Genomic DNA, 13,007 nt, shown 5'->3' with positions numbered 1-13,007 from the left:
GGTGATGAGTGTGGCATTTCAGTTACACTAAGCCAGGGACCAGGCTGTTCAGACGTACCATTCGTCACCTCCCTTTGCATTCCTGCTTCTAATCGGTACATATATGGTCTTGGGAATAAGAAGTAAGTAAAACTGCCTGCTGCACTGCAGGGGGCACTCACCGTATCCAGTGGGTGTTGATTGCTTGTGTGCTAATTGTTTTCTTTGTCCTGTGTTGCTCCACATCCAATAGTTATGAACATCAGTGGACAAGTGTGAGGAAGAAAGCTGCCTATCTTAGGGTCTCGGTTTCAGAGGAACCAGTTGATGGAGCGAATGCCACCTGGGCTAAAGAATTTGACCATAGTCTCTCTGAGTATCTGCCAATTTAGGTGTTACACACAACAATATCAGATTGTTAAACTAGAGGCTGAAATCTGACTTGGTGCAGTCCAGTTCCAGGTTCTTAAATGCAGGTTTGGGAAGGTTGCAGGCAAACATGAGTTGGTGCTGCCGTGAGTTACAGGAGCCACTTCCCCGTGTGGTTATCAGAAGACCTTCTGGGTCATCCATACCAGAGATAGGGCTCATGGCTTATGAGGGCACTGGCAAAAGCCACATTATTGAAAATATTTAACAATATGATAAAATACTCATTGTCATCAAATGACATAGTAACAGGACATGAAAATTACCCCAAGAACTAGGAGACTCTCTGTCTTAGTTAAGGGCTCTATTGCTGCAATGAAACGCTGTGACCAAAAGGCAAGATGGGGAGGAAAGGGTTTATTTACACTTTCATGTCACAGTCCATCATTGAAGAAAGTCAGAGCAGGAACTCAAACAGGGCAGGAACCTGGAGGCAGGAGCTGATGCAGAGGCCCTGGAGGGGTGCTGCTCACTGGCTTAGTCCTCATGGCTTCTCAGTCTGCTTTCTTATAGAACACAGAACCACCAGCCCAGGAATGGCTCCACCCACAATGGCTGGCCCCTCCCACATAACTCACTAATTAAGAAAATTCTCTAGAGCCAGATCTTGTGGAGACATTTTCTCAACTGAGGTTCCCTCCTTTCAGATGACTCTAGCTTGTGTCAAGTTGACAGAAAACTATCTGGCACACTGTCTGAGGGTTGTCCTGGAGACGAACTAACATTATTAAAATATACCATAGTGGATTCAGTATTTAATTCTAGATGTTAGCACTAGAGCAAATTTAAATATTTTCTTTTTTATCCCCCACCCCATCTAGGATATTCTACAGTCTGATGCACTCCTGCTACACACCAGAGCCATTTCTCATAAAGTGTATAAAAATGTTTGAAGCAGATATTCCAAGTCTGGATTTTCCAGTTCTAAACTCAATTGAACTGGATTTAGTTATACTTAACCCTGAGCCTTGGACTGTATTGGACAGGTGTGTGGACGAGTTATACTTAACTCTGAGATTTGGACTGTATTGGACAGGTGTGTGGCTGAGTTATACTTAACCCTGAAACTTGGACTGTATTGGACAGGCGTGTGGCCAAGTTAATACTTAACCCTGAGACTTGGACTGTATTGGACAGGTCTGTGGCCAAGTTATACTTAACCCTGAGATTTGGACTGTATTGGACAGGTTTGTGGCTGAGTTATACTTAACCCTCAGACTTGGACTGTGTTGGACAGGTGTGTGACTGGCTGAACATATTTTTTTGTGTTACCAGTTTTCATTTAATTATTTTATGACCATCTTAAACATGAGTGAGAATGACATAATCATTTTCAGTATGTAAAAATATCTAAGTTTTAAATTTTGTGGTTTTGAAACATCATATGTTTCATAAACCTCTTTCATATGTACTATTCTTAATCTTTTATGTAAAATAGATTAATTCATTTAGTTAGAATTTTTTTCCAGTGGAGAAATGAAAAACTACCCAGTGAGCAATTTAAACACGTGTGATGAGTCAAATTTAAGCTGTATGTATGCTCAGCTAATTCTTCTGTAGAGTTCTTGAGCACACTTAAATATTATTTGAAGCATATGACTATGGAAATTTGGTCATTTTCGTGCAAATCTCTTTGTTCTCCAGGTTGTTCTTCATGCCATACGAGTGAGCACCAGGTTTCCTTCACTTTCCTGAACACTCAGTACTGCCTGTGCAGGAAGTTGTTGCCTTCTCTGCTTTTGTCTAGAAGTAACGCTTACAGAATCAAAGCTGAACTCGGTTGTCTGCAGTGTGAGCAGGGGCGTGTCAGAAAGGGATCATCCATGCTCCACAATCACCACAAAAATAGCTCCTGGTGCCTTCCAGGAGACTCAAAACTTCAGGAGGGAAGCTTTTTGAAATCCGTGCTTTATTTTCTTTCTGCAACAGTGGATAGTGACAGAGAAAGTGGGAATGTTATTCTAATCGAATAATAATAACCTCTTAAGGCAGTGTGGGCAAGACGGGAGTAAAGTAGGAAAGAGATAATTTTCATTTACCTCTATTTTATAACTAATTTGTGTCCTGTGGTTACCCTGGAGACCTTGGTTTTTCCATGTGCAAACCCCGAATTGACTGAAAACCAGTGGTTGTCAGGTGGTACAGGCCCCAAGAACCACAGAGTCTGGCGGTGACTGAGAGGGTGCAGGAAGCCTGTTGCTCCATTTGTCCGATTGCCATGTGCTGTCTGCTCTTGCAAAGTCTTTAGGGTTTTTTTTTTTTAATGGTTTCCAAACTAAACAAACACACTCATCACAGGATCTTTTATGTTGGAAGGACATGGAGCCACTTGTTCAAATGGATGAGACTTGTCCATACTTTATTTTGACACACCTAATGATGTCTGAGCGTGAATTTTAAAGGCTTGCTTAGTCTACAGGATTGCAGTCTGCTCTGTCCACACGATTTGTTGTGGGGGTGTGGCTTGACACTAACTTGTTATTACGTTTCTTGGTGATTTCAGCATGGGATGAAATCACAGCCATCAGTTGTGAGTAGGAGTCTTGTTATTCAAAAAAGGGAGAGCTGGCTGGGGATACAGCTCAGCAAGAGTGTGTATGTGCAGCATGTTCAAGCCATAGCAATGTAAGGTAAAAATAGGTGTATAAATAAGTTTGTAAAGGTTTATTTATTTACTTTTTTTAGTTGTGTGTGTGTGTGTGTGTGTGTGTGTGTGTGTGTGAGAGAGAGAGAGAGAGAGAGAGAGAGAGAGAGAGAGAGAGAGAGAGAGAGAGAGAGGAGGGGGAGATGGGGGGGATATGCACATGAGTACAAGTGTTTGGGGAGGCCAGAGGCATCAGATTCCCTGAAGCTGGAGTTCTAGGCAGTAGTGAGTCACCTGACATGGATGCTGGAAATCAAACTCAGGACCTCTGAAAGAGCATTACATGCTCTTAACCACTGAGTCATCTCTCTGGCCCATAAAATAATTTTTAAAGATGGGAACTGATGGCAGAAAAAATAATCCCTGATGTGTAACCAGAAAATATGTATTCTTCTCTCATCATTCACTGGACAGAGAAATGTGGGACAATATAACAGGAGTTTATGTTTTTTGCTTTCCCATCAGCAAAAGTGACTGACATGTCACTGTACCTGTCAATGTTAGATCAGTGACCACTGAGGCTAACCTGGGAATCAACAAGAGAGTCTCTCAGGTGTTCCTGGAGTGTTACTTTGCCTGTATTTAAAGGAATTGGTGACTGTCTTGTGAGTGACTGTCTTGAAGGCCTCACCTGACCTTCTGCAGTAAGCCTATGTGATTTTAGTGTGACTGTTTTTTCCTTATTAATAAACCACTGGTAACTGTTAATGTCCCTCAAAGGGTTATTTCCTTTGTGAGCCCCAGTGAGGGAGAAGGAAGTACAGGAAGGGTCTCATGAAAATCTGTGATTGAGTGTTTGAAGCAAAGCAAAGCACGTTGTCGTGCGTCTAGCCTGGGGTGGCATGGTCAGACTAGGAACCCACATCCATGGATTTACTCATCATGACAGCCCTGCCTCGTGGCTCACCCAGCACTTCCTTGTGACCGTGCAAAACTGGTCACCATTGTTTTCTTGCTGAAATGTTTGTGCCCCCTAGACTTCAGGAGGTGTCAACATTTATAAAACCCAAGACCAATAATGTACAAGAGCATTTTAATGAAGAACTAAATTTGTAGCTCACCAGAAGGTGTCTGCTCTCTTCCCACAATCACAGCATCCTTGTTTGTATGATAAAATTCTTACTCTTTTTCAGAGGAGGCGTCTGGAACCAAAATTGTGATAACAGATTCCCAGACAATAAAAATAAATGTCTCAGCAGGGAACCCCCACTCTCAGATGCTCCCCAGTGTTTTATCCATTAGCTCCATACCCTTCTGTTCTCAGGAGTATCAATTGCACTTAACTGTGTGGGCAATAAAAACATGTGTTTTCGTAAGTTATATTGGCTAATAAAAATGGCAATATATGGTTATGTACATGTAAAGAATTAGTTATATATAAAATCTTAAAATTGATTGAGACTTGTTTTCTGATAGTAGAATTTTCCATATCCAGTAGGATCGGTCATTTTTCAGTGGTGTTTATACTGAGGGCTATTTTGAGTGTGACCATTTTCTTCTACGTACATTTTCTCAGGCTGTTTTTTGTTTCTTCTTTCTCATTTGAAAGCCTATATTTCATTCCAGTTTTTGGTCGAATCTCAAATCCCTCTCCTTTCAAGATAAGCTTCTAGCTATGAGTATTTTCATAGTGCTCTTTCCTATCAATGAGCTGTTAGGTTAGAGATGGACGAGAACTGCCTTGATGACAGGAACCCACAGAGACACTGACCCGAGCTCACGGGAGCTCATGGACTCTGGACTGACAGCCAGGGAGTCTGCAATGGGACCGACCTAGACCCTCCGCATGTGTGACAGTTGTGTACCATGGTCTATTTGTGGGGCTCCTAGCATGGGATCAGGACCTGTCCCTGGTACTTGAGCTGGCTTTTGGGAAACCATTCTCCATGCTTGTTTGCCTCGCCCAAACTTGATGCAGGGGGAGGAGCTTGGTCCTGCCTCAACATGATGTACCATTCTTTGTTGAATCCCATGAGAGGTTTGCCCCTTTCTGAATGGACACAGAGGGGGAGTGGATGGGGGGGGGGGTAGAAGAGAGGTGGGGGAAGGGAAAGGGAGGGGAAACTGTAGTTGGTATGTAAAATAAATGAAAAAAATTTTAAAAAGGACCGCCTTGATTTGGGGTAGTCAATATATCTTGTTAATTGCTATCCACCACAGCAATGTCTAATTCAATGACAGCATGGTGCTGAATGACAAGAAAGTGCTCATTAAATACTATTTACTAAGTGCTACTACAGTGAATGGATGAATACATGAATAAATAAGCCTGTTTTAGTAAAAAATATTTTTATTAGTTTTGATTAGAGTCTATGCACTCCTTTTGAGATGTTATGGAAACAATCACAAGTTAATGATATGGAGTTATACTTTTGAGAGTCAGAATCGGTGCATTGTTTTGAGGTAGCTTGGGTGAGGAGAGGGAGGTGCTGGCCATGTCATAACAAGCTGAAGCCGGCAGTAGCTTCTATCCAGTGAGTGCTTGTGGGGAGCTGTCCTTACTCCCACACAGCACTCAGGCCTCTGCAGCTGCTGTCGGCTAACCCTTGTCCACTCCTTTAGATGTGCCGTTTGCTGGGCAACTTCCTGTTTATTATCTGACACTCCATGCCAACCCCAGAGAGGGAAAGTACTAATTGGTTGTTTAAGCTTTCCTACTGGATAGAGAAGTCTGTGGTTTACTCCAAGGAAATAGATGGTATCTTAGTTAGGTTTCTATTGCTGTGAAGAGACACCATGACCCCAGTAACTCTTATAAAGAAAACATTTAATTGGGGTGGCTTGCTTACAGTTTTAAAGGTTCAGTCCATTATCATCATGGCGGGGAGCATGGCAGCATGCAGACAGTCATGTTGCTGGAGCTGAGAGTGCTACATCTTGCAGGCAACAGGAAGTTGACTAACTGTAACACTGAGTGAAGCTTAAGAAAAAGACCTCAAATCCCGCCCCCATGGTGACACTTCCTCCAACCAGGTCACACTTCCTAATAGTGCCACTCCCTTTGGGGACCATTTTTTTTTTCAAACCACCACAAATGGGCATTATTATTGACCACTGTGTACTTAGTTAATGTGAGTATTTGGTGAGAAAAATATTTTTTTTTCTCAGCTTTCCAAGCTTGCAAGGCTGAGGACCAGACTCTGCATTATACTATTTAGGAGAGCCTTCTCATGGAATATTCTATACCTTTTGTACAGTGTATCTTAATATTAAAAGCACCAAAAACACACACACCAAAGCCTTATAAAAATACCTTAGAATCATATTTTAGCACATAGGACATAGTGGCACAGGATTAAATGATGACTCTATCATGTAACTCACCAAGTGTATCATGGGATACACTATCAAGATTGAGAGTGGACCATATGAATGAGGATACTGAAGGGCCCTGATTACTGTACTGTTTGGGGCTTCTTTTTATGGAGTGTAAAAGAAGGAGGAGTTTGGTTACTGAGGGCCATCGTGAGGGTGGTTCTCTGTAGGCAGAAGTTTCTGTCCTTCCAGAAGCTCCAAAATAAACACACTGAGGCTTGATATTAATTATAAATGCTCAGCAAATAGCTTAGGCATTTTACTAGCTAACTCTTACATTTAAATTAAACCATATTTCTTATCTATGCTTTGCCATGTGGCTTGGCACCTTTTCTCAGTATGGCATGTCCATCTTGCTTCACTCTGCATCTGATTGGCACTCCTCAGACTCTGCCCTTCTTCCTCCCAGCATTCTCTTAGTCTGGCTCTCCTGCCCAATATATTTCTGCCCAGTCAGCTTCTTTATTAAATCAATAACAATGACATATATTCACACAGTGTAAAGGAATATTCCACATTTCCCCCTTTTTGTCTAATTAAAAAAAGAAGGCTTCAACTTTAACATAGTAAAATTATATACAACAAAACAGTTATTAAGTAAGAATTACAGTTACAATATCCAGTCTATTTGTATTTGGCAAGTTTAAAGAAAATACTCTAATATGTATTTTATCTTTGTGACTCTAAAGTCTTATACTTACATTACCTTTTGTCATAACTAAGGAAAATTTTAACTATGACTATCTAGTCTTCATTTCTGTCAAAGACCCCAGAAGGGTGAAATGTTATCTAACAACAGGGACATCTGGCTGCCTGGACAGTCACCCTAAGTTCTTCTGTAAGGTTGGGGCATCCAACTCTGGCCTTCAGGCCTGGAATATCTGACAGAATTTTCTGTGAAGCAGGAATTTTGAAGGCCAGTCCTACCTTGTCTTGGCAAAGTTTGGCAGTTGCTTTCTTGTGCATTCTCCTGGTCCAGTTTGGACAGTAACTGTCAGTAATTGAGGCAATAGCAGTTTCTTTGCCCAAATGGCTAGACTTGCCATAAAGAAAACAAACTCCATATGGAGGTTCCTTAATGCCCATCATCTTTTCTGAGGTAGATTGGTGCTGTCAGGAGTAGATATGTTTTGCTGTCATGAAAAGCCTTAGGTTATTAAACATATTAAATGTCATATTTTGTAGGTCTTTGAAGTATTTGAAGACCATCTAGCTATCTAAATATATCTGTTTATAACCTTGAAAATGCAACTAATATGACTATAGATTTGACTATTAATCTGTATTTCTTAATCATATATTACATTTTTAAATGAGCTACATAAACACAATACCCCAAACAAAAGTATAACTATACATACAGTATAACAAAATTAACTTTAAATTTGTATCGATATACAAAAATCCACACCAATGTAAAATTGTTTTTGTTTTTGTTTTTGCTTTTGTTTTTCGAGACAGGGTTTCTCTGTGTAGCTTTGCACCTTTCCTGGTCGGTGGTGGCTCACGCCTTTAATCCCAGCACTTGAGATGCAGAGCCAGGCGGATCTTTGTGAGTTCAAGGCCAATGTAAAATATTTAAGACTAGTAGCTGTTTTTTTTTTCTTTTGGTTTAAAAGTATATTCAATAATCTACCCATTTATCCTATCATTTCTACATCCCCTTTTTATTTTCAGAACAAGATCCCTGAGATCTAATCTCCTTTGTTTAATTTTTTTCACCATTATAAAAATAACTTGTAATCAACCCCCCTTAATGATAAAAAACATAACCAGCATTTTGGGAATCCTGGCATCATTCTCTAGACTGTTTCCTGTTGTTTGGGGGTGCTGGTAACCTTTGGACCCTGAGAAAATTTAGGATAATGCTTAAGTCTTGGCTGTCATAGTCTGTGAGGCTGAATCATCTCAGCCAGCACCCTTAAAGCTGTTCTGGATGCTGGATAATCTGAGCTATCCATTTTCTTTGATGTCTGGTCCTTTATTCTGAAAATACATAAACTTTTAAAGGTAATGTACATATCCGTATTAATACAAGTATAGACTCTGCATTGTACACAAGTTAGCTGAAGATGATTTTTTTGTTTTATGTTTGAGCAGGTAAATATACTTCACGTGTCTTGTAGTTTTTCTAGGTTTATTTCTTTATATCTGTAGTTAGTATTTCAGGGGGTCTTCCCCGATCAAACCTGAGCCATATCAACCTGGGATGAATCCATTGCCTCTCAATTCCTGTGGAAATAAAAACGTAACCCCTCTCCCAAAATAACACACATTTTGATTTAAATTTTGAAGTCAAGATATTTTTAAAATATATAGGTTGCTTTAATCTAGCAGTTTCCATATCCAGTGTGTCTCAGCAGCTGTTGTTCCTTCATTAGCAATCAAAGAATTCAAAGACAACACAATAAATATACAGAATCCAGACACTCTGTTTATTTTCCTTCTTTATGTTTCTTATTATATTTTTATTATTTTATTCCTTTTTTAAGGACTTGACTTTATTATTTTAAAACTATTTATTTCTTTTTTATGACTGTCTATATCATCTCTTTTCTCTCCCAAGCCTATGTATGTTTTTAAACACACTGTAAACCATTTAGAGGATTTTTTTTCCATCTGAATCTGCCCTTACTATAAATCTGTAATCTTTTTTCCTGACTGCAGGAGTCTTTAAACTGCTAAGCAGAATGGCTAGGACCTCTGCCTCTGCTTTGGCAGCTGGTTCCCTCCCACAGGCAGCTGCCAGAAGATACTTTTCTGTACTTTGGCCAGCATGAGTGACTGGGGGGAACACACCATGTGGCTTAACTCATGGTATGCTGGTGGCTCAAGCCCTCAGGTAACGGCCAGGAGACCTGTATCTGTACTGAGGCCAGCATGAGAAATGTGAGACTAGGAAGCCATGCCTGGCTCCATTTCTGTGTGTCTAGAACCCCTTCCCAAGCTCTCTCAGATTTTATGTGGATATAGGTGCCCCACATTGGGTGCCATTTGTAGACAGAAGTTTCTGTCCCACCAGCAGCTCCCAAATAAATGCACTGAGATTTATATTAATTATAAATACTCAGCAAATAGCTCAGGCTTGTTACTAGCTAACTCTTACATTTAAATTAAATGACATTATCTATGCTTTGCCATGTAGCTTGGTACCTTTTCTCAGTATGGCATGCCCATCTTGCTTCTCTCTGTGTCTGCTCAACACTCCTCAGACTCCGCCCTTCTTCCTTCCAGCATTCTCCTAGTTTGGCTCTCCTGCCCAATCTCTTCCTGTCCAGCTATTGGACAGTCAGCTTCTTTATTAAACCAATCACAGTGACATATATTCACACAGTGTAAAGGAATATTCCACAGTTCTCTGTTTTGATTGATAGGTTGGGACATACAATCATTTTCCTATCATGAATGTCTCTTCCCATCATATATCTAACTTTAATCATACACGTTTCCAATTATGAATAAAGATAAGGTGGCAAATAGGAGATTATCCCTGAAAGTTTTCTTGAGAACACAGTTTGCTTTACTGTGTGCACATCTTAAACCAGCTCATATTTGGTAGTCCCTGTCCCACCCTGTCCCTGATCTTTAGGATGTATTGAGAATACCTTTGAAAAGACACTAACCAAGCTTAGAGGTCATTAAAAGGAGAAGAAACTTATCCCATTGTTCAGAGAGTGATGTGTCTGTAACTTGATGTGGGTGGGGGCTCTAGGTTGCTAACTGGTTGCTAGGTACATTGTTCAGAAATGGATGTGTGTGCATGGTATGTGCTTGTGAAGGAGGAGGTTGCCAAGTGCATTATTAGAACAGAAGTGTGCATAACCAAACCCAGCAGAGTCCCAAATCATTGATCTATTCCTTATGCTCACCTGTCTCAGGAGGATTTAAAGAGAAGTAAATTTGAAGATGAAAAAAGGAGAATTGTGTTTTGAGGAAGTTTTGCTCCATGGTGTGCTCATAACCATGTCTTTAATTTAAGTTTCTGTTCACATTGAGTGACAAAATCTGTTAGTTCAGAGTAAAAGCAGCTGCCCATTGTGAATTTGAATAGTTTGAGGAGGTCAGAAATGGGAACATTATAAGATTTTTTTTTCCCAGAATATTGAGAATGACAGGCTAAGTAGAAGAATTGTGGTACAATCCTGATTCTTCACAGAAGCTCCACATGGAGGGAATATCGAGTTCTGTTCTTCATCTAGAGATACACATGCTTAGACATCTTCTCAGTCTCTTGGGGACATAATTTAACTTGGTTTAGTTTGAAGGATAGAACATAAAGGCTTTGACTCCATCTACAAATTCTAAGAACAAGACAATAAACGCAGTGAAAAATGGCTAGTATCTCACTACGCACTGGATCTTCTTCCCTGGAGCCCACTGAATAGTTCATTTAAGGTGGCTAAGCAGAGTCATTCAAGGCTAAACGGCATCCATGGTGAACCTGAGAACTTGAGCCCAAGTGATCTCAATGGTGAGCTTCTTAGCCACTACCTTCAATTGCTTTTCGAGTGAAGTTAATCACACATCAGGGTGCTAGGTGGATGATGAGAATCGTTTTCTATTATTTCTCAGGGAATAATGCCAAATCATTGCCTCTCAGATGTGATGTGAACAAGCTGGTGATCCAGGAGGGCAGAGAACCTGCTCTGCAGATGGTTTGGGTTAATTGTAAATGTTTTCCTTCACATTTCTGTAGGCAGACTTTTCTTTTCCACCTGCCGGTTCCCAAATGAACAACATGGAGACTGAATATTAATTATAAATGCTCCACTGATAGCTCAGGCTGGTTACTAGATAACTCTGACATTTTAAATTACCCCATATTTCTTATCTACCCTCTGCCACGTGGCTGTACCTTGTTTCAACCCAGCACATTCATCTTGCTTCTCTCTGCATCTCTCATGACTCCCAAGACTCCACCCTTCTTCTTCCCAGTGTCCCCTGTGTCTTGTATCCCACCTATACCTCCTGCCTAGCTACCGGCCAGTTAGCTCTTTTATTAAACCAATCAGAAGGCACCTTGGCAAAGACACATCTTCACAGTGTACAAAAAAATTATTTCATAACACATTTCATATCAAGTTGATTTCCTTCCTAGATTCCCATTGCATGTAAACTAACACCCAGAGGGATGCTCGACATAATGTGACCATAGGTCATTTCCTTTGGAAACATGAAAGAATATCTCCACTGTCAAGTGCATTCCATCCTCACTGTCTTCCACTCCTTTCTGCAAAGTCATCTTCTCACTAAGGATTACCGGTTTACTCAAGGTCAACATGGTAGTTTGGCAGCCATTTCTGAGTATGCGTCATGGTGGAGAAGTGGAGTCACCAGAAATTCCAGCTGGGGTGATTATTCAGCTCTCACTCTGTCAGCCAGTGTCCTGGATATGCCAACTTAGTGTTCACTATGACCCCCATCTTTGCACTTTTCTCGTTTGATATTGCTGGTCACAGTGGTCCCAAGCATGGCTCTGCAGTGCTGACTCTATCCCTAAGCACAAGAAGGCAGTGATATGATTCGTAGAGAACATATCTGTTAGACAAGCTTGCTGAGACATGCATTATTATACTATGGGCTGTGAGGTCCCTGTTAGTGAAGTTATAATATGGCACACATAGAGAAGGAGGAGCACATTCACCCATCTGTAGTTGAAAGTGTACATGGAAAGTGGCAAGGTACCACCTGTGGTGCATGATGGGATGACAGGAAGATGAAAAGGAGCCTAAATTATAGGTTTATGAGATGAGAACTGACTTTTAGAAAGCGTAGTGAATAGCCTTGCTGTGAAGTTAAAACTCAGAGAAATTTAGTCATATTAACCAGAGTAAGAAAATTGGTAAGCCCCTCTCTGCCAGTGCTGGCTTGCACATGTGTTTGTGTGCATCCATGCATTCGTGCGTGCGTGTGTGCATGCATGTGTGTGTGTGTGTGCATGGGCTTCAGCCCCAGAGCCTCCCACCTCTTCCTCCGCAGTGCTGGGGTTACAGACACGTGCAGCCAGTCCCAGGTTTTTATGTGAGTAGTGAGGGTCTGAACTCGGGTCTTCTTGTTTGTATGACAAGCTTTTTGCAGACTGAGCTGTCTCCACAGCTTGGACTTGCACATTTCTAAGAGTGATCTGATGTGGAAAACTTTAGCTCTATAGACAAGGCAGGTTCTGCACAATCAAAGGCTGCAGTAGAAAGTGTGAAACCTTGCTAATGCCATCTGGGCCGAATGGTGTGTGGAAGAGACTTGTCACTGCGGATGCAATCAACAAACCATGTGATACCAATGGTACTTAGGAGGAGGACAATGTGGAAAGCAGAGCTTTACAGGAATCTGAACCTGAATTTCCTCTAGGAATGATGCTACAACACTTAACTTGTTAATCACCACTGAGGTGAACATAGAACACAATTACTACAAATAACCAGAGTCATCTGCTGCGTGTTCACAGAAATAACAGAACGCATTAACCGCCTCCTGGCTTCTCCGGAGGTGAGCACCTGTCTTTTGGTGTTTCTTCCTCCCTTTGCTCATGGCCATGCAAAGAAGAGCTTCTCCTGTCTCCCTGACAGTCTGGGGACCTTGACTTTGGATGCCATTAAACGGTCGTTGTCCTCAGCCCACGACTGCAAGCTGCAGTACAGCT

The sequence above is a fragment of the Peromyscus californicus genome, unplaced genomic scaffold (genome assembly GCF_007827085.1).
Source record: "Peromyscus californicus insignis strain IS unplaced genomic scaffold, ASM782708v3 Scaffold_8__1_contigs__length_139910024, whole genome shotgun sequence".
NCBI classification, from domain to species: Eukaryota; Metazoa; Chordata; class Mammalia; order Rodentia; family Cricetidae; genus Peromyscus; species Peromyscus californicus.
This window is presented reverse-complemented; position numbering follows the sequence as displayed.